The 27,690-nt window shown below is 44.9% G+C and overlaps 2 long non-coding RNA genes across 3 annotated transcripts in view; one reads left to right on the forward strand and one right to left on the reverse strand.

Moving 5' to 3' along the window:
* Nucleotides 1–22,525, forward strand: part of LOC104683916 — a 34,959-nt gene extending 12,434 nt beyond the window's left edge. Inside the window, exons 2-4 of one of the 2 annotated variants that reach the window (XR_005602809.1) lie at nt 17,315–17,389; nt 17,578–17,665; nt 18,899–22,525. This is a non-coding gene — a long non-coding RNA (uncharacterized LOC104683916). Of the gene's footprint in view, nt 1–15,408; nt 17,390–17,577; nt 17,666–18,898 lie in introns of those variants that run through there. The other variant, XR_750868.4, reaches the window with a different exon arrangement.
* The window catches only part of LOC109143453, an 86,921-nt gene continuing 78,322 nt past the window's right edge, over nt 19,092–27,690 (reverse strand). Inside the window, exon 4 of the long non-coding RNA XR_002043658.3 lies at nt 19,092–19,165. This is a non-coding gene — a long non-coding RNA (uncharacterized LOC109143453). The remainder of the gene's footprint in view (nt 19,166–27,690) is intronic.

Here is a 27,690-nt window from a genome sequence, read left to right on the forward strand (position 1 = left end):
TTTTGTTTTAATACAAGTTTTATGGGAAAAATGGATAAACACAGAAACAGCTGAACACGTAGGCAAAGCGTTTTCCGGGCAAATTAAACCAAGGAGGAGATATTTTCTTAAGTTCAGCAGAGCAACACCACGGGTCTGCAGCATCGGGGTAGGGACAAATGATGTGAAATCCCCATAGAAAAAAAATTATCTTCAACTCCTAAGCACCTTGGAAGAGATGGGAGGTCGCCGGGGAGGAGGTGGACGCCGGGGATCCCGCACCAGCCTCCCACCTCTGCGGGCTTTTGCCATCCCACAAGAGTAATTTATTTCCCCCCTTTTTAAGCTGCAGAGCAAGGCGGGATCCTACCTTAGCCAGCCTGTGAAAATGAGCTGGGCATTTGGGATGACACCTACCATGCTGTTCAATGGACGGCTGTTCCACCTGAGAAATTAACGCCAACAATGTAAAATGTAATAAAAATAACCAGGGTTGGCATCAGCAGCTCCATCTCCCCCTCCAAAGAGCCTGGATAACAGAGGGTTTCTTTAAACAGGTGAACAGGAGGGTGGGAAGGAGGCATAAACGTTCCCTTAAAGAAAAGGGGGAAAGTTAGAGATGTTTGGGGTTTTTAAAATACATTATTTATATTTTTCCCATTCCCCCCCCCCCCCAATCCCCCCTTTCTGCTGTCTTGAAAGGAGGGACGCTAAAGGGCTTCGGCTGCTTTGGTTGCTATCAAATGACATTGCTGCTACGTCACGGGACAAAACATAAACACTGCTGCCAATTTAAATTGATGTATAAAGATTAATGGGAGATGAAGCATACTAACAACCTGGATTATAATGGCAGGAATAGTTATTATTTCTCCAGAGCACATCCATATATACAGAGAGCCATAGGGAGCACACACTTATGGCTAGAATTTTATCTCGCCACATAGGCATGATGTGTGCCCACCGTGACACGTTTAATTCCCCCGTGGACTAAACTAATACGATTTGGAAAAGAAAAAAAAAAAAAAAAAAAAAAAAAAGAAAAAGAAGAAAGTAAGCTAGAAAGGCTGATTAAAAGGGAGAATCAACAAAATATCAACACGCCACAGAGAGGAAGGAGGAATAGGTAATTAGAAGCAAAAGAGGAGCAGGTAATTATGATCTGAAATTAAACATGATGTTTAAGACATCTCCTTTGTACTGCAGTGAAGATTTCAGATTCATACACATAATAAACACTCAGGTTGTCATCTGGAGGTGCAAATCTGAAAGATATTCCAACAAATGAAGTGCTGGCAGAGAGAGGTATAAAGAGATCTCCGCCTGTCAGGGGTCAGACAGCCTGAGATTGCTTCTAGAGATCTTTTGAAAATTTCACACGATTGAAGGCTTAGGGGCTTTGCTGTGTTCGCATTTCAAACTCAGATCAGCGGGATCACAATCAAAAATAGAGGTCTGTAAAATTTTGATGCAAAGATGGCCACAGGCTCCACTGGCTTTTTTTTTTTCCTTCTTCTTCTTCTTCTTCTCCCAGACAGACACTCTGACATGACTATGATCCCGGGGATGACAGAGTTGTCAGAAAAGAAAGGGAAAATAGCATCTTGTCTTGTAACTTCCTATCAGTCAAAAGGAATTTAGGATCCTCTTTCCAATAAAAGAGAGGGAGAAGGAGCAAGAGGGGGAGCGGGGGAAGACGAGGCTTTCTTACTGAGCAAAGAAAAGTGAAGAGAGTTCTGTGTTTCATAATTAATACTCCACACCTAAACGTTTCTGATCTCTTCCCTTTACAGTCCTCCCACCCCATCACCTTCTTCTTCTCCACAATTTCAATTTTAGATCAATCCATGTCCTCTGAAACAGTGTGCACAAGTGATAAAATACTGGCTACATGTATGTTCGTGTCTAATACTGTATCATTCATCCGATATGCTTCCCTGAGATATATTATATTTTTTACTCGAACTTGTTGTAACTATATGATTTTTGCTACAAATGTCTCGTACCGTTATTTTTTTATTAAAAACATTAAATCGTTCTAATAAAATATGTTTAAAGTCTGAAAAATAAGTTGTAAAATCGGAAGGAAATAGAAAATTTAGAAGTGTCCTAAGAGCTGAAGAACAGCAAAACAAGGATTAAAACAACGGGAATTGTGTTAAAACATATATTCAGTATATTCTATTTATAACTCTTTTGGCAAGGTCAGGTGCAATAGGAAGTGTTTTATCATCTCAGCTGTTTCAAATTAATTGCTATTGATTTCTTGACCAGGAGGAAGAGTAGTTAGCTCAGGTCTAATTATTGTGGTTTCTAAAAGAAATGATGCGGCTAACTTTCCAAAGGAAACGAGTTGGGTTTGGAAATCGGACCTTGCCGGGATGCTCTTTCCTAATTAGCTGCGAGACGAGTGCTTGGGACCTCGAACCGCCCAAAAGTTTCCCTCTGCGTTTTACTCCTGGATGCTCTGCAAGCCAGGTCCTAAAAATTAGTAAAAATTCCCCGATACTGCACATCTACATGGATTTTTGTTGGATTGATTTTTTATACTAACTTCTGTGGCGCCGTGTGTGCTTCTTCAGGTAAAGAGAGGACACAGAAGGAGTGAAAATGTGGCTTTGGTAATTGATCATATATATATTTACATAATTTTTCTGTATGAAAGAAAAAAAAGAATGAAAGATGAAAATATTTTTCTCCTTGGAAAGGATGAAAAAGGATTCGGACTCCACTGACTAACCGAAGTTTCACAATCTCTTCAGAAATAAAACATAACCGCACTTGCCATGCTGGGAGGTAGAAAATAACTTCCGCAAAATGCCTAAAATGATGAGATTTGCATCGCTAAAGTTATGATAAGAAAGTCTGTATTTGAAAATGCCAAAGTTTCCCGTTCCCCTGCTCCTTCCCGAATGTGACAGTGGCAACTCTGGCAAATGACATCTCAATAATGAACAAAACATTCTTTTTTTTTAACCTTGCCATCTGAAGCAACCAGCTAATTAACAAATAACCCCCACATTTTTCATGGACCCCACTTTTTCTAAATGAAGGATGAGAATTTTAAGACGAAAAATTAACAACGAACTTGAGGTTGTGAAGAAAAAAAAAAAAACTTTTGAGTGATGCGTTTGGGGTGTATTTTCCTCTGCTGGGAATATTTCAGGGTTATCTCACAAAAATAAACCTAAGCGGTAGTGGAAGCAATTTCCTGAAGATAATAAACAAGGCTAATGAATTTAAAATAACATAATTCGAACATGCAGAAATGGGTTGTTTTAAGGGATTATTAGAAATATCTTTTGCGGGGAGATTTTGGTTTTTTCTCCCCAGAAAAGATAAACCAGAATTAGGAGGATTCGGGTTTTTGTGCTCTTCTGCCTGTAGCTGGATGGTGACGTGTTTGCAATCCAGAGTTTCGGGTACAACTTTAGAAATAAGGAAATAAAGACAGAAAATCGGAGAAACAGAATTACAAAGACGCAAGATTAAAGGCATTCTGCAGAGAGAGGGCAGAAACAGAAATAAGTCAATTTTTAAGAACTATTTCCCTCCTTGGGGAAAAAAATCCGAGAATTTTTCCACATGTACAACATAAATGCCAGCTTCTGCCGAATTTCCCGCTTTCAGCTGAACAAACTGTATTCGCGGAGAAAAAAAAAAAAAGCCGAAAAATTTATGCAAGTCCTAACTTTGCCATCGAGCTGCCCTGTAAACCGGCACGTTTGCGCTCGCATCGCGTGGATATTTTTTAATCTCTGGAAAGGTCCCGTCCCGCTGCGGGGAGTTCGTACCTGGTCAGAGGGGAGGGAGGGGAGGAAAAGCAGCAAACGAACTTGGCAGGAAGGAATCGTTACCTTTCTGGGCAAGGACGTGGGGCAGGAGTTTCACTCTCAAACTTTTACTTGGGAAGAGTAGAAAAACTGAAATATTAACGAGCCGGCTTGCGGGGAGGGCGGTGGGCACAGGATTGAAATGGTGATGCCCCCTCCTGCGGGCTGAGGGAGAGGAGGGGGGGAATTTGTATTCCTTTCACCCTAGAGATGGACAAGATTGTCCTGACAACTGCAAAACGCGGGGGTTCGGACCTTTGTTCTGGGGCTGGCGATTGCAATTTGGAGGTGGCGACTTGTGTTTTCTCCCTTTTTAAAGAAAAAAGGGACGGTCCGCGGATGGAAATTTTTTTTCTGAATAAAGTTTTCACAGACCGAGAGTTAATTCCTGGGGGGTTGTTTTCTTTTTCTTTTCTTTCTTTCTTTTTTTTTTTTTTTTTTCTTTTTGTTTTGAAGCGTGGCCAATAGCTCGCTAAGAAACGTGGAAATTAGAGGGAACTCTCCCGGTGACTCCAGCCCGCTTGGTGAAAGCGTCCCTAAATCGGGGCAGGAGCAGGCGAACGGGCCCGATCCTGTCTCCCTTCCTCAGGGAAATCCACCTGGCTCTCATCCTGGTCTCTGTAATTTTGGGGGGGAGCAGTAGGTGCGTTAGTTTCAATTCCCCAAACCGGGATGCCCCATCACATCTCTCTCCCCGCCCCGCCTCCACCATCCAAACTCCCCCTCCCGCTGCCCCACGACCACGCAGGACGAGCTCAGTGCAAGCAGTGGGATCAAGTCCCAGCTGGCTCCGGGTGCTGGCTGAGATTCCCGGGCCCTATCCCGGCCCCTCTCCAGGGGTACCGCTTGTTCCCCCCCCCACGTGTCCCCCTCGCCGGGGTCAGCCCACTGCGGGCGGGAGCCGGGGCACGGCGAGGTGGAAACCACCCCACTCCCACGTGTCGGGCTGAAAACACCTCCCAAGGCACACACCACCTTTTCCTACGCCCCCGAGTCAATGAAATCTTCCTTAAATCTTCCCAACTGCAACTGAAGGCAGCAGCTAATATTGCTGTCAGTGGAAATGGGAGCTGAGCTTGGCTTTACGGGGACTTTCACTCGAGTTTTTTACATGGGGGATTTAGGGCTTCTCTCCGACCCCGTTTTCTGAGCCCACCTTGCAGCCCTGACGTGAGACGCTCATCGCCTCTTGCACGGGGTTAATCCCGGGCTGGCAGTGAGTGTTTAACCCAAGTCTATAGGTATGGCCTGTAACGTATATAATGCCCCGCACGTGTTTCTCATCGAAGCGGGGTTTGCTGAAGGTGTGCGGGCGTGTCAGTGGGTGGCACACATAGCCCCAGCCGCGGGTGGATGTCCCACTGCGGGATGCCAGTGTGTGCCCAGAGATGTTTGCAGAGGGCTCGGTGCCTCCAGTGGGTTTGGTGGACGGGGAACGGAGGGGGCGGGCCGACGGGCACCGCCAGAATTATTCCCAGGCACCAAACACTGCTGTGGAGATTTCACATGATCTTCCTAATTCCACGTTTTATATTTTATGATTTCTTGCCAGCATCACAGTGTGTTTCTGTTTAGATATACTAAGCTCCTTGAAATTAATTAACCTGTGGTCAGCAACAAAAAAAAAAAAAAAGTAATACTGGTTAAGCTATATTCCTTTACAACGTTTGGTCACAGTTAGTTACAGAATTTTCCAGCTGTGAGGATGATGTACACTATTTACTGTAATTGAATTGCTGTTATAACACCTTTCAAGAGGAAAAGTGATACATGACAAAAGTTGAGCTGAGGCAGGGGCCCCCTTTTATGCCCCCCCTCTCCCCCACTTATCTGGGATAAAAACTTCACTGCGGAGAGCCCCCACTCGTGTCCGCCCCGGGGCTGGGTGAGGACCTCGGTCCCGCACAGCGGTGCGGATCCCCTCCGCACCCGCTCTCCGCTGCCAGCCCGCAGCGAGAGGCGCTTCGGCCGCGCAAGCTGCGCATCCCGGGGGAATTCCCGGCTGGAACGGGCACCGGGCTCAGCCCCGCGCCTCGGCGCTGCCCGGGCGTATCACTGCGGCAGCCACAAACTGGCGGAGGAGGGGGAGAAGGTGCTCGTTCATAGCCCAAAGCGCCGAAAACAGCCGTTCTCGTGTTCGGGGAGGCAATTGGATTTATTTCCATCCTACCAGTAATAGATTCTCTAGAGCATCTGAGAGATTATTTTGAAAGCAAATTCAAACCGGGCTGTTCATTAGATCCCATTATTATGAAAAGGGAATGATCAGTTGGGAAAAAGTCTATCTAATTTGGAGGGAAAGGAGCACAGATTTTAAATAATTTCTGTAACTTTTGCTACCTTTGGCGGTTTTGGCAAGAGAACAAATAAAAACCCGGAGGAGTTAGAAGTGTTTTTTCCTCTCTCTCAATTTTTTTCCCTTCTCAGTGCCACACAGCAGCCTTTCCTCCTTCAACTTCAAAGAGGACTGAAAGGACAAACATTCTGATACAGCTAATAATACACGGAGAGAAAGAATTTGCATTCCTTAGCAAATATAAGTGCTCATTAATAGAATCATGTATTTGGCTAAGAACATCTTGCCAGTACAGCTGGGAGACAGAAAGTGGTCGTGTGGGAAGGGTTTGAGGAAGAGTTTTGATTGACGCTGTAGGAGCCACATCACCCCCCTTTACCCCAGTCGTCTATATCAGGTCAACGATTACTATTAAAAAAAAAAATAAAGTAATAATCATAAAGGAACAGATGGGGACAGAGTGCCCTGCGACTTCTGAAAGGCACAGCAAGGACTCGCTGCTTAGAAATTCATCAAGATAATGCTAATTGCACTCTCAGGCCGTGCCGCAACCGCCCTGCTGGGGGTCCCGCAGCCGCAGCGCATCCGCGCCCGCTCCGCGCCCGCTCCGCCCTCCCGCCCCCGGGACTGCCCCGGACGCCCCGATCCTCTCCGAGCCCGCAGGTCTGACGGGGAAGGACGGAGCTGTGGCTGCGAGGGCGGGCGCGGAGGGCAGCGATCCCTTCCTCCCTCCCCGCAGGGCTCGGGGCTCTCTCGCCCCCAGGCTCCGGCGGGCCCCTCACAGGGCATTCACCTGATTTACACCCGAGCTGGCTCTGGGTACAGCCCCGGCGGGGACACCTGCACAGGGAACACGCGGTTTTGGCGTCGCCGTGGGATGCAGCTTCTCTCAGAGCCATCACCAGGAGTTCTCTTCCCAGCACTTCCTTAGGCTCTGACTGAGATGACTCTACCAAATAGGTGTGGTGGGAGCTGATAAACAAAATTAAAGTTGCCTTCTGATTGAAACTTTGCTCGTTTGACTGAGCTGAAGATGATTCTTGTGACTATCCAAAGCTTATTTTACCCTAATGAGAACTCTAATTTAATTCTTATATTCCGTACTGTAAATCTGAACTTACTGTTCCCTGAAGAGAAGTCTTCTCCAAGAGGGAATAAATAAATATCAGCTTGACACAGACCCCAGGAAAGTTTACAGTTTACAGGTGGGCAAATCTTTCCTGTTCTCAGCACAATAAATTATATAAAAAAGGGAAAACCTTAGAGAAATTAAAAAAACAACTTAGCCTTTTGAGGTGGTTATCCAAACTTACATCTACATTTACTGATTCCCACCTTTCTACAAAGGAAAAACATAAAAACATCTGGCCAGCACAGACTGAGTAGGTGTGTCTGTGAGGACACTCACAGTGAGGAGATGCTGGATTGAAACTGCAGTTCAACATCGAGACTATAATTTGGTCTCTTGGGTTCCCAGTTTTAAAAGTGCCATAATTATCAGGATTTTAAAGGTGAACAATATGTTTCAAACCCTTATTTTGAAGGACCCTGTGAGTTTATTTTTCACTTCAGTGTTGAACATCAGGTTTGGATATCTTTGTAGAAGATAACCCTTAATTCAGATGCAAGGTTGAGAGCTCGGTGTAAACACAGAGTAAGGCTACAGCCCTCTGCTGAGAGTCTTACTCAATCAAATTTTGGTGCTAATAATTTCTTTCTAGGTTTTAACTCTTTGAAGCTTATTTATAGAAGTTACCTTTACCTGTGAGTTTCTTTAGTTTTAGTTAATTTGGAAGCACTTTTTAAACATTATGTGACTGTATTTTTATTACTCCAACACAGCTGAACATAGCTTGGCTTTGAATTTAGCAGACTTTATTTCATTGGAGATGCACATGAATGCCAGAGGAATGCACTGGGAATGCATCACATGTGGTTCTCCAGGATGGGTTGTGTATGGCAAGAACAGAAACGTGCGTTGGCTTCAAAGAAATCCTGTATTTTATCAACATAATCTGTAGAAATTATCAGTCAGGGGCCTGCTGTTGGTTTAGGGCCAGTGGTCATCAGTCTAACAACCTTCTGACTGAGTTTGGGATTAAAAAGTCAAAAATCTGTGGTTCATTCAGCAAGTGGGACCCTCCATCTGAGCACACCGATGTCTGCAGTGACTCTTTGTTCTGTCCCAGTGGTCCCCAGCCCACGCTGGCCCTGAGATAATAACATCAAGCAAGGAATACACTGTCTTTTTTTTCCCTCACCTCTCCCCATCCTTTTTAACTCCTATGGCTGTGAGCAGCCTCAGAGGGTCCATAAGGTTAACAAATTGGGAATTTCAAACCCCTTTGTTTCAGCCTCCCCTGAAACACGCCTGTTGGCTTTGCTGCGGGGCCTTGAACCCAGGAATCCCTCCTGACCCACAGCCCCAAGGCCCCCCCAGCTCTCAGGGACAGCCTCAGCAGGGGACTGCCCCAGGGTGAGGAGCCCAGATCTTTGGGGATGAAACGAAATGTTTCAGATGTGATGAATTGGACATCTGTTTCATCAGAGGGAAAAAAAGGAAAAATTCATCAGCTCTAATGAGAGATGCAAAGATATTTTGGTATGTTGATAGGCTGCCTCCTGCTCCTCACAGCTGGAACAAACACGTTTCCTAATCTATTGGCCCCTAGGAACGATTTTTTTTCCCTGGGTAATATCTTTTCTTCGCATCAGATCACTGGAGTATCAGTAGCACACACTCAATGCTTTGCATTGTGCTCTTCAGCAGTTTTGGGTCACTGCCAGCCTCCAATTTACCTGCAAGTTCCCTTCTCTCTGGGATGTGGATCCATTCCATACTGGATGGCTTAAACATGATGTTGTCTTCCTGTGCAAGCTTTTATTTTTTATTCAGCAGCTGTACAAGGGCTAAAAGCATTTTGTTTCTCTGCTAACATGGTCAGGGGATCTGCTTTTACCTGGAGTTTATCCTGTAGGATTCACCTCCTCCAAATGCTTCCATACCCTCTAAATGTGGTGAACAGGCATGAGGGAAATGTTTTTTCTCACACTGAGAACATCTCAGGGTCACCCATCCACTGCAGTTGTCCGTAGCTCAGTGCTGATGGACACTCCTATGCGCTGGCTGTTTTATCAAGGGATTGATAAAACCCCCTTGAGATTTTTATTAGCAGCTTTGTGTGGACACTGAATGGTGCTGCAGCATGACCCTGGACCTGATCAGCTTTTCCCCTTTGGACATGTGTTGGTTTCATGCACAGATTTAGTTCTTGCAAACCGAGCTCTTCAATTCTTCGTGTAAAATTATTTTTCCTGTAAATACAATATTATTGACGAAGCCCTCTCTGGAAAGAATTTCCTCTCCAGCTCCTATTTACTCAATTCCCAGGTATAGTGTTATTCTAGGCTCAGATCTTTTGCTTTTATTTGTACTTTCCTCCTTGCAAGAGGTGGCAGGAGCCCAAGCTCTGCCTGAGCCATCTTGCACACCACGGGCTGAAGGATGCTGTGAAAGATGTCTCTGCTTCTAACCCCAAGTGTGTGCTTTTCATCTGAAAGGCTGTGACCAGAGATGGTGCAAGCTCAGCTGGGATTTTAGCCAGGCACTTGCAGACCAACTTTTACAGCATTGCCTGAGAGGGGCCGAGTAGACATCTGCCTTTTCCTGGACATCCTTGTAGCTGCCCCAGCGGTGGCCTGTTTCCAAAGTGCTGTCACCCACGTTTATTCAATACTTGACATAGTAGAGGCTCTTCAGGAAGCTTCAGGATCCTGTCTGAAGCTTCTGATAACAGCTTGTTGTGCTGTTGACACGGCTGCAGATCCTGTGACTCCCCATATTTCTTTTTTTAGAAGTAGCATTCCAGCTCTCTCTGTTTTTTTTTTTTTAAGCCTCCCTTTCATTAAATTGTGCTGATGACACAGAAAATCGTCAGCTGTCCATTCTTTCCCTAGACAGGGAATATATCTGTATGTATATATATGTACATATGTATGTATAATCAAGGCAAGGGGAGGAAAGGGTCAGGTGTTGCTATGAAAAGAGACTATTAATCTGTGACAGAACTGGTGCTATGGGACGTGAGAGCCTTCCCCTGCACAAAACAAGCCTTTAAAGGGAAGCTCACCAGCCCTTCTCCAGGGGACACCCGCTCCAAGTTTGTTGATTTGGTAATTTGTTCCCCTTATTTCTCAACTTTGATGATGGCTTTTCAACCAAATTTTCACTGATCTAAATGTAGCCCAGTCTCAACTAGTCTGGATTAAATTAGAAAGAAGATTTGTATGAAGTATTGCCTTGAATGCTTTACAAAGAGCTTGATGGCCAGGTCCTGGAAATTATCATAAATTTCTCAAAAATCCTGGGATGGTTTATGCCAGCCAAGCACCTACCTATGTGCATCGAACATCTTTCACTCTTAATAGATGTATCCGAAAAGAAAGAAGTGGAAATTGAAGCAAGAGGAGAGATTAATCCCTTTCTCATCTGTTCTATTAAAATGATGTCCCTTGCAGACCCCACCTGGGTATCACTCTGGTCCATCCTGGGCATAGTTTCACCAGGGACCGTCAAGTCAACCAGCCTGCAGCAAATGAAACCAGCTCTGGTTTTATTCACTAATTTTCTCACTGACCAGGGGCATAGAGCTGAAGGAGTCCTCCTTTGGAGGTGCCTTTGGAGAACTGGTTTCTCTTTGCTCCATGCATGGACATCCAAGCACACGCAAGTGGCTTCATCATCCCAAGGCTCCCAGTGAGGAGGGGGTTGAAACAGCCACTCCTGACCCACAAATTGATCTTCATCTGTGGGCCCCACAAAGTATGAGAATGAGCAGAACAAGCCTCCCTTGGGTTCATTGGCCTGGTATGAGGCTCACACACACCAAGCAATGTGCAACAAGCAACATTTTATTTTTGTTCTGCCTGGCAGTCAGTTTCAACTCTTCAAAATTTTTCCTTTGCCACAGGAAGCATCGGAGGACTGTGCCTTGAGCACTATATACAATAAGAAAAGTTGGCTTAAATATTGAAGTATTAACATTTCCTTGGGTGTCCCTTATCTCTAGCATTTTTAAAGTTTTCTTCAGCAGTTATTTGATTGATTCTGAGATTTTTGTACTGCTTTGGACCTTTAAATCCTGCTAAGAAATCGCTGTGTCTGGTTTTTAAATCTTTGCAATGTGAACATTTCTCCTCACAGGCACAGGTGTGTGTGTGCATACATGTGTGTACACAGAAAAATGGGGTTATGTGCCTCACTGGGAGTCAAACCTGGGAACAAGAGGGTAGCTCTTTCCTCTACAGCATTTAGAAATATTCCATGACCCCTTTCTGCCTTTTGCAGAGTGGATTTTGCTGCAAAACCAGCACTCAGAGAAGGGCTGTGGCCTCAGCATTGCCTTAGGGTCATTTCTCCTTTTCCATCCAGTTCAGCAGTAATGTTTTCAGTCAAGAATGGTGATGGACACAGGGTATCAATCACAGGAGCTCTCATGAACTTCCCAATAATAAAACAGGTAAAGTTCTGTGTTCCAACCAACGTGGCTCAGGTAATTTGAGCATCAAGGCATACTGAGCTGATGATTAGCTGCTGCATGGTGCCACCAGGTCAAATAATGGGAGTATAAATTAGAAAAAACTCCACCTGGCCTGGTCAGAACTTTGTCATACAATTCAAGGTGCTGCCTGAGGTGGTAATCAGTGGTCACTGGTGACAAGGTGACTGGTGAGAAGAGGAAGGCAGCAAGAGCTCATGGTATGCCAGGGGCAGACTAAAGAAAAGTCAGGAATAAAAAAACCATACTTTCCAGATCAAAGAGATTACTGAGAGAGAAGGGCTGTTTTTTGCAGCAAAGAGTAGGTTTTCTTCATAAATGGGCCTGAATTGCACCATTATAGAGATGGAGGTGCATTTCTTCCCTTGGGAATCCATGGCTTGTTTGCTAGTGAGGGAAGAGAGATGCAATCTCCTTGGTCCTACCAGTAAATCTATCCCAGATAAAAGCAAATCTGAGTAAATTGGGTGAGGGTTTTGTTTGCTTTTGTGGGGTTGTTTTGTGTGGAAACATGTGCCTTGTTAGGTGGTGTCCATCCACATCACTGCAAGTGCTCCTGAAATCCAAAAGTGTTTACAGGGTAAATTTCAAACGAAGAAAAAATTCCAGTGTCCATTTTAAATTAAGGGACAACTTATGAGACAGATTTTCTGCTACATTTGACCTACCTGCTACAGTCTTGACAATTTTTTTTAAAAGCTGTCACCTCAGTACCGTTTCTTAAGTGATAGGAAAGAGGGACTATCCACTCATGTAGGAGTGCCACGAAGAGAGGATTGTGGCAATGGAGGAAAAGAGGCAGTTGTACAAGTTATGGCTAAACAGATGATCCAAGCTGGCATCACTGGTGAAAAAGAAACTGAGATACAGCACGAAAGAATGAAATATGTAAAAGAAGAGAGGATATGGGCATCTGGAAAGTGAGGTTAAGAAGTATGACCTTGCTGAAGGATGGAAACAAAAGCAGTGTAAAGGTTATCTGGAGGGTTGGCACAGGACGGTGGGAAAAGTGATTTGTCACTTGGTTTTTGGGATGGGCAGACAGTCGGGAGGCTGTGGTGAGGAAGGAGACACAGAAAGGGGCACACAGCAGACCAGGCTGGGCCTCAGAAGGGAGGTGGGGGGAAGGTGACAGGCGGTGCAGGTTGGGGGGAGGTGGGGATGGCTGCCAGCCTGCGTGGTGATGGGGTGGCAATGTCAGTGCTGGTACTGTCAGGGATGGCAGATGACAGGAGTAGGAAATGGGGAATATGGGAGAAGAAAGCACTCTCAGCCCCCACCACTGACACGGGAGGGGTGAGTTCAGCTTCCATCTCTCAGTGTAGTTCCTCAAAATCTGGGGCCATCTGGACACAGTCCTGTCCCTCCTACAAGCTGTCAGCAGCACCGAGGGATTGCTCTGGCAGCCAGGACTCCCTGGCACATCCAAGAGCCTCTGTGCTCATGGCCAGAAGGGCAGATGGCACCGGATCCACTACAGTGGCTTTGCACCACCTGGTGTCCCCTGTTCGGGGAGTCCTGCAGAGCCAGGTGAGCCTGGCCCTGGGCACGCTCCTGTCACTCAGCCGGGTGCTGCAGAGCCACAGCGCCACGAAGGGACCCCTTAACACCTTGGAGGATGTGAGCCACGGTGTGAATGTTCGGGATGGCCACGTTTGGTGCTGGCTGGCTGTGTTGTGTCAGGCATCACGAGAGAAACAGCCTGAGATGGGTGACAAAGCAGGAGAGTGAGAACTCGGCTGACACAACGTCTGCAAAGGAGCAGATACTTGCAGTGATCAGCGTCTTCAACTCATTTCCTCAGCATTTCCTCTGCCCATAAATTAAAATTTGGGCTGGTGTTTTGAGTTGCTCCTGCAATGGGTATGAGTAAGAGTTGCTGAAAGTATTGGCTGTTCCTGCTCATCCTCACCTGTACATCAGAGATTACTTTATTCAAGAAATGGAAAGCATTCTTCCTAAGAACAACACTGGTTTATTACAGCAAATCTGATAAGAGGGATCTTCAAAGTGAGTGCTTTGGGGTAAGAAAGTGATACGTGTTTTTTAACTTAGAGCTGCAGAAAATAATGCCAAGGATTGCAGCTCTTCATTCTACAAAAAACCAAACCAAATCAAACCCGACAAACAAACACACAAAACTAAAAACTCATGCCAAAAATCAAGGCTCGTAATAAGGACAGTATAAAATTTTGTATTGGAGGAGATGACATGGGAAGCAAGTGGTGACTGCGAATTGGTTAAAGGGTCAGTTCTCCCTGGCTGAGGAGGGCTGGCTGTTTCTCCTGTCACCCCAGGCATTGCCTCCTCATAGAGGTTGTTCCTGGGAGAGGGAAGAGGCTGTGGCTGACTTGTCCAACTCTCAGCTCTAACAAACTCTTCTGGAAGAGGAGACCGTGAGACTTTTAGCTTGAATCCCATATGTGCATGTATTTCTTCTACTGGAAAATAAAAATGCTTAAAAATAAATGACATCTATTTCTGTTAAACTGTGAGACTTCTCCAATCTAGGTGTGACATTCTGGCCAAAACTTTTGAGGCAGAGATCCTCCCAGAAGAAAAACAAATTAACCCACAGTGAAGATATCCACAGAGTGAAACAGAAAGATAAATAGAAGGTTTGAACACAAGTTTTCTCTGCATGATAAATAGGTTCCTCAAGCATTGATTATTAGTCATTCAGTAAAGTGGAGGAGAGAGGAAGAGAATAAAAAAGATTCTGGATTGATAAATTTGCAAATATTTTAAATTTATTTTATCATGCAACATGAAAACACATGCAATGAATTCATACATAAACAAATAATGAAATATCTATAAACACACAGATAAGTGTGGACACATAGTGCACTTGTAGAAAGCAGAGCCCAGTTTCCAAAATTGATCTCAGACCACTCTAGACTGCCCAGCTTTTCACTGGGACAGCAGGCACTGTATGATTACACACCCTTCTTTGGGGCTGCACTAACGTGACAATTTGGGAAGTACACTTAAAGGAGTGATCTGAAGTGTGTGACACCAGCCCCTGTGACGGCCTGCCCCAAACTCCCCTTTTAGACCGGGTGAGAAGATAAAACCCTGTAACACTGTAGCCTTGGCACCAGTGCTTTATAGAAAGCTCTCAGCGCGGTGGATGTGGTTCAGGGGAGGGACACATTAGCTGCAAATGTCATTAAAGCAGCTACCAACTTAAAAATGCATAAAATGCAGAAGAAAGGGAGCCATATCAAAACCTGTTAGTGATAAAATTGGAAAGAGAAGCACTGTGTGCCCAGCTGGTTAAATCATGATGGAGGGCAAAATCAAGTGAAAAATAAACAGCAGATTTAGAAGCACACTTGATATATCTGTCAGACTGCAGGAGCTGGTGCCACTAAGGAAGAGATGTCTATAACCACGTCAAAACTGCCCAGTTCTGTTCAGACCTATGCATAATATTTGTGCCCTGCAGGGTCTCAGCCACCCCCACTTGAGCAGTAAGCAAACAGTGACCCTGCTCTACCCTTGCTGTCCCTGCTGACAGAGAGGACTGGACTCAGATTCTCAGAAAGATTCATCTTCATAGAATCATGGTGCCGTAGAATCCTAGAATGGTTTGGGTTGGGAGGGACCATAAAGGTCATCTCTTTGCAACCCTCCTGCCACGGGTGGGGACACTTTGCACTATCCCAGGTTGCTCCAAGCCCCATCCAACCTGGTCTTGAACACTTCCAGGGAAGGGGCAGAAACAACTTCTCTATGCCAGGGCCTCACCACCCTGACGAGGAAGAATTTCTTTCTAATAGCTAATCTAAATCTACCCTCTTTCAGCTTAAAACCACTACCACTCATCCTATCACTACAATTCCTAATACCTTGAACATCTATATCCCCTCTAAGGATCTAGAGGCAGTTTTGCAATCAACAGAAAAAGTTTCAGGAGAATGGTATTTTTACCCGTTAGGTGACTTCAGTGCTCAACATCCATTGATTTCAACACAGAAGAAGGTTTTAAACTTAAATAAAGTTTTATTTTCCTGATTAGCTCCTATGAACACAGCTTCTGGGTGCCCAGTCTCTCACAAAAAATCAAAGGAATCCTGCATGCAAAGCAAAAGCACAGTTGTCACTTTAGTTTACTCATGCTTGTCCCAGAAAATGAAAAGAGGCTCTTTCTCACTTTGTTTTTTTTTAATGCACTCGTGCAATACAGTTGTGTTTGGAGTTAAACTTCTTATTGTCATGTTGGAAACCCAAACTGTGAATGCAAATCTCCTGATGGCTTAGTACCAGACCTCTGAGTCTCATTGCAGAGACGTCTTTGAAAATTTGGCCTCATTTTGTAGTGACAAAGTGACAGATTCCTCTTGTAAGGAAATTCTGGTGAGCAGAGTGCCTGGAGGTTTGGCTAATTTGCTAGGATTACAATTTGGGTTTTAATGACAGTAGCTTAGTTTTCCCTCAAACCAGCCATCAAAATAGAGCCCTGCTTTTGGAGAAAACCAAATCCATAAAAATACAAAAGTAGGGTTATCCCACCTGACTGATGTTCCAAATCTCCCAGCTAAGCCTGTGTTCCCCTTGTCACATTTCCTCTGCTAGAACCTGGGACTGGTTTTTAATGTTCTTGCATTGCTTTGAGCAGCCAGGATTCTTGGGAAACTCCCTTTCACCCTGTTTATTTCAGCAATTAATTGCGATTTCTCTCCCACGCTCATCCCAAGCATATACCTTATCTTATCCTTTTAAGCTCTCCTTTAAGGACCTAGTGGGATGGGTGGGATGGTTCCTCTTCTCCCATCCTGAACTTGCGTTGCTCTGCCACACAAAAGGGAAGCCTTGAGCCACAATCAAGTCCACCAATTCCTTCACTTGTTCAAAGACACCTTTTTGTGATAGAAATTCTCCTCAAGCCCTTGCCAATTAAGCTCAGTTTAATAACTCTGACCATTTATGTGACATATTTCATCTTGGAAGAGCTAATAAAACCACAAATTACTGTTCACAGTGCTCCCAAGAGGCAGATCATCATCATCACATTCTCACTCCTTTGATAGGGAAACTGAGGCAATTTGGTTTTTAGGACAACAGAGTGGAGTCTTTGCCAAACTACCCAGGTGAGTTCAGTGCTGTGCAGTCTCCCATGTGGGACAAAAGTCTTCTTCTGCTGGGTATAATGGGAGAATCTCCTGTTTTTCAGGAAGATGCAAAGGTGAAAAGGGGGAGCCAGGCTGTGCAAATGATGTCTGTGTATCTTCCAATTCTCTGCTGGGCATTTGAACTTAAAATGCCAGCAACACTCTTCTCCCTTGTTCTCAAGAGGGAAGCTATATCTGGAGTAGGGCAGCATGCCTTAATTTGAGAAATTTAATGCCTTCGAAACACTACCAAAGCACAATTAGCAAATAAAAAAACCCCCAGAAATCAAGGCAGGAGACCTGAGTATGTAGTTCAAACATCAAAGGAATATTACCTGTGCTTTCATCTCCCTTTCCTCTTGTGAGTCAAAGATACAACATATTACTGCATATTCTAAGCATTTTCTATTCTGAAAGCTTAAATGCCAGTGTAATTACCCCAATGGTAATTTCTGTTGTGCTCTTCCAGGCTGGTACTTCAGCAGAGTCGCCCAGTTTTCACTTGATTATCTCCATCTCTGCCTTTGATAGGTTTGTCTTCAATTCACTCTGGATTTGAACTGGTCCACATTCCCTGAAAATCTGCTTTGAATGCTGTCAAACGAGGTATGGTACTGTCTTTTGCGGGGCATTTTTGATGTCCTATTTTCACCTGGTTCCCCCATCCTCCTTCCCGAGTGCAGGATCACCTGGTTGCACCTAGACCCACAGTTCAGAGCAATCTGTAGTGTAACTACCTGGAACAGAACATAACTTTTACCTTTTTCTTTTTTTTTCCATCTTTCTTTCTTTAGAATGAACTTTGCAGTCGAGGATTATTGACAAATCTGCTTGAAAAAGATGCGTGAAGAACATCCTTTATGGTCCATCTTGTGGTAAAACGTGGGTATTTCTTTGCTCATTTGAATGTCAGTGGATTATTTATGCTGGTGCAATGTTTTCAAGAGATAAAATACTCCCCACTGTGCTACATGCAAATCTCTGCAATGTAAACATAAATAGTTGTTGCACATGCATAACCAAAGACATTTTTTATAATTATTGTTGGATAGTTCAGTCCTCTAATAGCATCATCTGGCGTAAATCAGTGTAGCTCTACTGAAGCCTGCAAAGCCCCTACCAATTTGTACCAGATGGGGCTCAAACTCTTCACTCTAAGTTTAGTCCTTGAAAAAAAAAGAGAGAGAAAAAACCTGGTAGTCCTTGAAAATGAAGTTCTTTGTTCTTTCATGGGAAGCTGGTAGGGCAAGAGTGGCAGGGAATTTTCTTGATCCATACTCAGCCGCTATCTAGGGAGATCATTTCTGCCATGAGGGAAAGCAGGAGGTTCTGTGCCAAGTGAGTTCTTGGCCTCTCTGCTCAGACTACTGCAAAGATTTGCCAGATAATGTCATTTATAATGTGAACTCATCTCTGCCAAGATTTGGACCAAGACCACCAGCTCTTTAGCACGGGCCAGCAGACACTGCCAGATGCTAAGAATTTTCAGTCGTTCACAACCTGTGCTGCATTTTTAGACACCTAAAGGTAAAGGACTGGAAATCTGGTTTTCTGTCCCCAGAGCGATCTTGTTTCACTGTCATTCAGCATTATCTTTTCTCCAACATTATTCGCAGCACAAAGAACTTTGTAAAGCTACTTTGACACCTGATTTGACTCCAGCTGAAGAAAACAACCTCAATCTCATCCTTCTGGTGCTGTGTAGAAAACTGTGCTCTGAGTTAATATAAAACACAACAATCAGTAGCATCTATTTTCACATATTAATTTAGACTACATTACCCAAATAGGTACTAGTGGAAGCTGCCCATGTGGATTTTAATGCTATAAATACACATTTATTTCCAAATCATCAACAGTGTATTAACTGCTGTACACAGTGTTTTATCAACAGACACAAAGTTAACTTTGCTTGCATAAAAAGAGGTGGAAAATTAAGAGTTTGCTCCCCTTCCTTTGAATACTGATAGCAAAAATATCCACTAAATACTGAATATTACCTATTAATAACAGACTGGAGGAGAGAGTTTTGACAGAAGTGAAGAATACACACATACACACACTATATATGTACCCACCTTTCAAAGAACTAAAAGTCTGCATTACTGTGATCAGCTCTTTCAGGTTTACCTGTCGGATTTTTTCCCCCGTGTTCTCCATTTTTCGACAAGATCCTCCAAAAGAGTTGCTGTTTTTCTTGTGTAGGCTTGACATGGACATAAACTTTTTTGCAAGAAGCCTGAGCTACTGCTAGCAGCTCCTGAAGAGCTCCAAGTCCGACGTGGGTTTAATTTGTGGTGAGTGCCATGGCAGAACTGTCTAACAATATAAGTCTGTTGGACATGTCGTCTGGGCTGTCACGTTCAATTTGCACATGACCTCCTGGCCAAAAAATGGGAAAGAAGTGGTAGAATGTGGGACTGAAAGCTTATATTATTGCTTTGACAGCTTCACTCATCTAGAAGTAATGCAAAATGCAATTTATATTTATACTCTCTGACCTTCTGTACAGAGAGTGAAACTATCTAATGATGGGCCATGGTAGCAGAGAAAGAAACAGATCTCAATACAGCTGGAATTTGTCTACATTTTTTGCTTTTCAACCATTCAATTACAGTCAAAAGATAAATGAAACATGAAGAGTGCCTTGGTTAGGTAGTGACACAATTATTTTATAGTGAGTAGGTTCTGGCTTTGAGCCTTGGCAAAGGTTGCCATGCACGCCTTGTTTCACTAGATACAGATAATCTGCCTGCTCCCACCGGACAAATCCCCTCTGCTTGGAGGTGTGTCCTTCTGCCCATCACAGGAGGAGAAGAAAGACACCAGCAACTCAGTACCACTCTTCCCCTGCATTTCAATATCCTCCAGAAAGGCTGATGCTCTAATCCTATTAACCACGATAAATCAAGTCAGGCCCAATTGTAAACGGGACGTGAAGCATTTCTGTGGAAAATAGGCAGAAAGGAAGAATGTGCCACGTTCTCCTCATCTGAGGAGCAGCACATGGGTTTGTGTCCTCCCAGGGAAAAGAAATAAATCCATCAGCCTTTGATTCTGACAGGATCCACCAGGTAACACCTGAAGATCCTTAACAACACATCTCAGAGCTGATATCGTACTGCCACAGCTCAGCATCCTTCAGAGGGGTTGACTGCAGCCACGACTGTTCAGAGCAGCACAATTTGGCTCAAAAATTCAGCCTCCAGCTGCACCTGTTTCTCCCTTCTCATCCAAACAAGACACAGGATTTTCAGGGAAAGTTACTTGCAGGAACGAGCATTAAGGGAAGATAGCAAACACGGAAAACAGAAGTGTGGGATTTATGCATCTCAGTGTATTTTGGACAGCTGCATCAGTTTGAACTCATCTCTTCACTCCATTGATCCATCCTGCTTTAAATAGGAGTCGATCCAAAGTCCACTGACCTTAGTAGTGAGAGTTTCATAAATGGTTGGCAGCTGTGAAACAGGTTTAGAAATTAGGTGTTCATATAAACCAGTCACTCCTTTTCTGTTATAATTGTTTTGTTCTGGTTTGCCATGTTTTGCTCTTGTACAGTGAACTAATAAAAAAAAATATCATTGGATGAAGATTTCAACTGATATCCAATTTTCTCCATGGAATTCTTTTTTAAAAAGATACATGTTGACAATAATAAACCGTGAAACTGATGGTCACTATACAGTTAATATGTCAGAAAAGAATAAAAATGTGGAAACAGAGACTATGAGAAGGTCATGTTTCATAAATAAATACGAAAAGATGAGATAACTAAGACAAAGTAGTTCAGTGATGAGAGACTGAGTGAAGATTAATATGTAATTCTTCTTTCTTTTGGTTTGTTTCTCAGTGAGAAAGAGCAGTTTGTCCAAACTGTTAGTTATCCTACAGGTTAAAAAATTCTTGCTTCTGCACCTTTTGGAGCAGAATATGATTATTTTTATTAAATTATCAGTAAACTTGGTATCTAGCTGATTTTGTAGCTTCTTCCCCTGGTCCCTGCAGGCTGGTGCACACTCCTGGCTTTCCAGAGTGTAATATTTCAGCCCATAGGTTTAAGCCATGGGCCACACGTGAGGACTGGGACCCCTGGGGTGACTCCCTGGAGGCGAGGGGCAGCTCTGAGGGTGACCACAGCTGTGTGAGGGGCACTTTGCAGCATGAACCTCGCAGTTGGTGCTCATGGTTTAATGAATACCCACCTCCCCGGGGCTCCTCCAGCCACAGAGCACTGCAGCCTGACTGGGGGGATCTAACCAGGGGATCTGCTTCCCTTTTGTTCTTTTTTTCCCAAGTGGACAGCTAGAATAGAAAACATGAGTTTAAACTCCCCAGACAAAAAACTCCCCAGATCAAAAAACTTGTCTAGGTCTAACTTCTGGTAGCACTACAGGCTTTGTCCTTGGCAGAAGGAGGAAAGGGATGAGGCCTCTGATTTGGGTGGAAGGGAGAGGAACGCCCCCAGGTAATTGCAAGGTTGCTTTTGCAACCTCTTGCCCAGCAGCTGGTACAGCAAGCAGTGTGTCCTCTCACACACTCCACGGATCTTTTCCAGCTGAGTCACCAAATCAGGAAAAAATGGAGCAGTTGAGCTGGCATTTTAGAGGACTGATTTGGAGGGGGGTGGGAGGAAGAAATTCCCCTCCTTTGTCTGTACCTTTTTTTTTTTTCACCAAGCTGCTGGAGTGAAGCAGTTAATAGTGATTTTTTTTCCCATCATTTTTAATCCACAACCCTGCCCTGTACCTGCCCTTATAATCCCCTAGCATGTGCTGGTGACATCACACGGCCATCAGCTCCCAGCTCCATCCCTGTGACTGTCATTAACTGTTGCAAGCAAATGAAAAATGACTGGGAGACTCGGTGGCTCCCACCAGTGACCTTGGGTATTATTAGAATGACCTCGCTTTGGCTGGACCATAAAAAAAAAAGAAAAACCTTTCTTGATATCATCGCTGGGGCTGACTGAGGCTGTTTGCAGCGAGGAGCGGGGAAAGGAGTGGAGAAAACCATTAAAGAGAGCAAAGTAAATGTTATGCAAAGATGCAGTGGCCATAAATACTTGATCAGAGGCTCAGCCCCAGCAGCAGCCCCACAGCCTGACCCCTTGCCAGGACATGCTGGGCAATGCTGGGGTTACAGAGCACCTTGCTGGGAGTGTTTTTTAACCAACCTCCTCTTTGTTATTTGTTTGCTTGGGCTTTAAAGGAAAATAAATCGTGTGTAACCACTTAAGGGCTTATTGGCCTCTCGCACCTTATATTCTGACGTGCTTTTCTGGTCCTACACACAACCCTGTCAGCAGAGGAGGGAGCAGACTGGGCAGGATGAACATTTTTTTGTGCAGTACAACACAAGGAAAATGTGTGTTTATGTCTCCATGTACATACACCTCCTCTGTGTGCAAACACACGTGTACGTTATATGTTTATTAATGTACACATGTATAGAAGCATAAATACATACACAGCACTTATAGATGTTCATATTTATGGTCGTGCAATACTCTCAATGCACAAGAATGAGGACGTAAAAGGAACAAATATTCATTGCAGGTGTCTGATATTGCCTACTATATAATATATAATAGAATATATATCTGTATCATATTGTGGTCGTTTTTCTTCCAGTGTACTCTAGACATATTAGCAATAAAAATAAAGAATAAAAATAAGAGTCAGAATTAATAAGAATGAGAATTACAATGACAATGAGAATAAGAATAAATAAGAATAATTCACGTATCCGTGCTGGGCCATGGATGTTCTGCTGTTTAGTGCCCTCCCTGGCAGGGACCTGCAGGCTCCCCCAGGGCAGGGGCTGCCCAGGACCCCCAGCTCTGCTCCCAGTGTGGTGCTGGGTGACCACGACATGCTGCAATGCCCTACCCGGGGGGCTGGGTGGGGACCGGCTGCCCTCGGGGTGCCTCGTTGTGAAGTAGTTAAAGCCCTGGAGGCGCACAAAAGCAATCCTCCCGCCGCTGTCTTGCCTGGCTTCTCCGCTGTCAGCTGGAAATGGATCTGATGCCCTCTGGACTTTAACTCCCAACGAAAAGGGCATTTTATTACAGGTTATGACAAGTTGCAGAGAGACTCGGAGAACTCAATAAGAAGAAACAGCAAGTGGAATCAAGGGGCAGGAGGGGGGATGCTGCAGATGTTTGGCAGGCAGAAGGAAGATGAGTTCAGACGGGAGGTGCGAGCAGGGACGCTGCTGCTGCCGGCGGGAGAGCAGCGCATCCTCCGCCGGGCAGGGACTCCGCGAAGCGGGGCGGGGGCTGCCCGGCAGAGCCCCGCTACCAGCGCCAGCTCCTCATCGGGGAACAAGGAGCAGGGAGCACCAAACCTCCTTTCCCTCCCCTATTAAATCGGTGCTTTCTGCGTGCCTAGAGAGTTCTGTCCCTTTGCGCCGCGCAGGACATGCTGTGTGCGACTGAGGCGGGAGGGACCGGCTGCAGGTGGCTTCCCCACCCAAGCCCTCCGTCTCTCCCCTGTTTTGGGGCCAGGAGGGCATCTCTGCCGGGCTGCAGGGCGGTGGTATCGCCCCGTCGTGCCAGGCGGAGTGGGCAGGGAGCGGCGCTCCGCCGGGCCGCGCTCACCCCGCGGCTCTCGCATCCCGCTCCTTGGACCTGTCACGTATCTAGAAGGATGCCAAGGACTTTATGGAGTCTGTCAAGCACTCAGTACTTCTGTCTTTAGTGGCATCCTCATAGACAAACTTCGCAGGTGTTAAAAAAATATGCCGGAAAATACTAATACTAATACTAATAAAAAAACCTCAACAAGCTTAACAGCTGCTCAGGGACACTGCAAACCATCTGATTTTGCAGGATAGGGCTACCATCCTAATTCTCCCTGGCAGCTTTTCAAGTGCGTTTCATCGCTGGTTGCCAATGGAGAATGGCTCTGTCTCTCCCTTCGAGCCCTGCTCGGCGCCTGCCGGGTGTCTCTAGGAGCGGTTTGGCACCGGGAAAATCAGCTCCCATCTCGGGAGCTGGGGAAAAAAAAAAAAAAAAAAAAAAAAAAAGAGTGCTGGTGTCTGGAAAAGAAATAATAATAATTTTTTAAAAAAACTTTTGAAGTGTCAGACTGCAAATTTAAGAGTTTCAGCCGGGATAATGTTGTGCCTTATGGCAGGTGAGCACTGCGCAGGGAGCCCCTCACCCTCCTCGAGGAAGGGAGAAACGCGACAATCGCAGACAGTTTGGGGACACTCGTGTGCTTTAAGAGCCCAAGGGTGACCTCTGTGCCAGCCTGTCACCCCTGTGCAAGCCATGAGGCACACAGGGTTTCATCGGGAGGGCTGAAGGCAGAAATCAAAGCACGAAGCACTTCTGCATCCCTTCCCAAAGGATGCTCCCCCAGCCCTCTCCAGCCGGCCGGGCGACTGTCAGCTTGTTATTTCTCTTTGGCTCATGGGTCTTGTTTCGGGTTTATATTTATTTTTGAAGTGTTGAAGCCCCAGTAACACAAGGGGTTTTCTCGGAAGGAAAAACAAACCCCAACGAAATCCCAGAGCAATCTTCACCGCAAAGCAGAGCTGGCTGTTTCTGGAAATGATGCTTGCAGAAAGGGTGAAAGTCATGAGCCTCTAACCAAAAATGTAACAAACCCTGGCCAGTATCACAAGGGCAAACTTCCCATGGGCCTCAGGGTTTGCTGTTATTCTTACTCAGACTGATAAGTCCTTTTGCTAAATCCCTCAAAGTTGCTTGCTCTTCCCTTTCATGTATAAAGTTACCAAAATCTGACAGATAAGACAGATTTACTGTTTCTGGATAAGACTTACGGCCACACATAAGAGACCACACTGCAAAAGATCAGTTAAAATGTGTTGCTGCTTCAATGAAAGACTGTTGAAAAAAAAGTGGTTTTACTTTAAACGATAGCATGAGGAAAATAATAATAATATAGTAAGAGGGGAAAAGAGGCAGCTCCCAGAAGAATAAAGACACTTTCTGCTCTGCTGTCACTCGTGTGTTCACCTGTATCTGCACTTTCCAGAGCAGGCAGTGTGGCTCAGGGAACTGCTTTTCTTCTCCTTTTCTTCTATTTTATTTCAAAATGCAGCTGACACCTTCACAGGTACATGACATTATCCGCACTCACACTCGAAGATAGGGCTGGGGAATGTGGTGGAAGAATGTGTCAAGGATGAGGCAGGAAAGTGGAAATCTAGAAAATCTTGGAAGTTTTTCTAAAAGCCGTCTGAAAAGACAAATTAGTGAGGATTCCTGGGATTATAACATATAATTTTTGAACTCTTTTCGGAGACCTTTATCATTTAAGGAAGGGTGACTAATTTCCTAAGAGTCAACTACTTGTTTGTTCCCCTCCAGTGACAAGTTTTTGCCTACATTTGCAGTCGCTGGTGTTTTGTTTTACCGCTGCTTTAGGGGAGGAGAGCCCAAACTCAACTTCCTCACCTCACTGCTAAATCTCAGCTTTGCTTTGGTTATCCAAAACTGTTGGAATTTCAGCCAGCGAGTCCTGAAACTTTTACAAATCTGAGTAGAGAAATATCCCGTGCAAAAATGTATTAGCACTCAGGGAGGCAAATCACAGCACGGTGAGTAAAATAAAAATTAAATAAAATAAAGTACGGGTTCTCGCTGAGGTTTATTTGCAATTTACCTGTTTTACATTTTGTTTTTAGTTTTTATACCAGTAAAAGAATCGAAAGGACGAGCAACAGCTTTTAAGGTAAATAGGAGAGGCGAATGAGGGATCCTAGGAAGAGGAAAGCCAGGCAGGAGTGCAGCTGCTGGAAACCAGGAGTCCCTTTGCTCAGTCTCTGAGACATGGGCGAGAAGACACAACTCTGGAGCCAGGCAGCAGGAATTGCCCCTCTGCCAAAGGCAGAGAGGGCATCGCCCTTCCCTGGGTCCTCCCAGCCCTTGGATAATAAACTCAAGTGTCTGCTTGTCTCAGCCCTGCCCATCTTCTTTAGCCAACTTGACAAAGTGAAAGAAATATGACATGTGAATTATTAAAGAGGAGGCAGTTGACTCCTAACCTCTGTTGCTTTTTCTCAGAACCCATTACCTGAGAATTTATCTTGCAGGAATTACAGTGTCTGAAAGCTTCGGGAGGAGCAGCGAGGAGGGAGGGGAGGGTTTGAATAAGAGTTTTGAAGAAATACCACTGAAAAGCACCAGGTTTCACCTTAGCATTTGCACCACTCAAGAGGTGGATAACGTGTTAGAGAAAACAAGCCATTCCTCCTTAGAAGTGGATCAGGTCGCCACAGGGAGCCAGGGAATAAAATCCGGACTGAATTTAAAGCGGCTATCACCACTTAAATACCTTTAAAAAGTAGAAAGGGGGAAATGGAGAGGTTTAGCGTGCTTAAAGTTTGTCCTTTAGCCCCGTTCTTAAAGTTAACGAGGGCTCTTGGTAAATAATCTCCCCATCCGCCCTGGGTGAAGAGGGGCTCTGCAGTGTGTCCTGCTCATTCCCCGGCACCCAGAGACGGGATTTAGTTCCCTGCCAGGGATGCAGCGCCCGGAATCTCGGGGGGAAAAAGCACAAACTCTAGGTACAGGCTCCAAAGTTTAGAGGTTCTGCCATAACCTTCCCTACAAAAGTTTGACAGTGTGGTGGAACTGGCGGGTAACTCAGGCCGAGCAAATTATTGGCTGATTTTTCTCCAGGAATTCGTAGCAGAGGGACAGATTGAATGGCACGGATATTGATTTTCCTTTTTTTTTTCTTCCCCCTCCCCCCCCCGAAAAAAAAAAATATTGTATTTAGGAAGGGGAAAAACACTTTGGGAGAGAAGAAGACGGGGGTGATTTTTCCGGTCCTTTGGGCATAGATTTATATCTACCGCTGCCAAGCCTAAGGTAATAATTGAATCTCTCCCAAATCTTGGTGATAGAGCAGTCAGAAATGACTCCATCTGACAGCAGAGCCATGAGGCAAGTGATGGATACTATTGTCCAAGCCTGACCCTCCATTAACACCACCTATCAGCATCTGTATTCTGTCACCAATTCCCATGCCGGAGCCAAGAGGGGTGACTCTAATATTCTGAGCACATTGAAGGCTTCCATGCTGAGTTCAACCCTGCATCAACTAAATGGGTGGAGAGGATGACCTAAACCTTGCTCTCTCTATCTCCACTCGCCTTATTACCCCACTCCAAGCCCATTGTTTTGCAGGTGCCTGCAATTTGCTCCTTATCTCCTCACTGTTTATGAGGGCTCCTTTTTATTAATACAAAGGGAGAAATGTTATTAATATTAATTAACAAAATAAAAAATGAAGCAGTTTTGGGAATCCACCAAATGAATAATCTCATCCCCTAATTGGAGATGAAGTGGTGGTGGGGGGAAGGAGGTGTAAGAGAAACAGATGACCTACTGGGTGACAGGCACAGGTTGGAAGGGTGACATTTTATTGTAAGCCTCCCTATGAAAGGAAGAAAAGGAAAGGACCAGTCAATTTAATGCAGGGACCAAGAGTGCAAGAGTGTTGCTAAGAGACAGAGATGCTGCTAAAGTTCTGTGAGAAGCTGTACCCTGACCTTATGCAAATGGAGGCTTCCAACTCTTTGTGGAAAGGCTGCAAATTCCACCCACTGTGTCACCAATACCTGGCATCGAGCCTTTTATTCAAATGTTCTCTAAAAACACACACGCAGAGGATGTGACAAAGCATGACACATTTAGGGCTGGAAGGGGGGGACGCGAAGGGGGGCAGCAGGGAGGGGGAAGGACGGATCTCATGGTGGAAATGTCACCCATCCGTACCTCCCAGCGCCTGTCATCTTCCCGAGCTGAGAGACTAACCTAAGGATTCCTAAATTACCTAAATCCAGATCTATTAGGAGTCATAAATAGCATCTATTCCTTGTGCGTGGGAGAAGCTTTGGGAAAACAGAGGAGCCACCACGATCTGCTG

The sequence above is a fragment of the Corvus cornix genome, chromosome 10, assembly GCF_000738735.6.
Source record: "Corvus cornix cornix isolate S_Up_H32 chromosome 10, ASM73873v5, whole genome shotgun sequence".
NCBI lineage: Eukaryota > Metazoa > Chordata > Aves > Passeriformes > Corvidae > Corvus > Corvus cornix.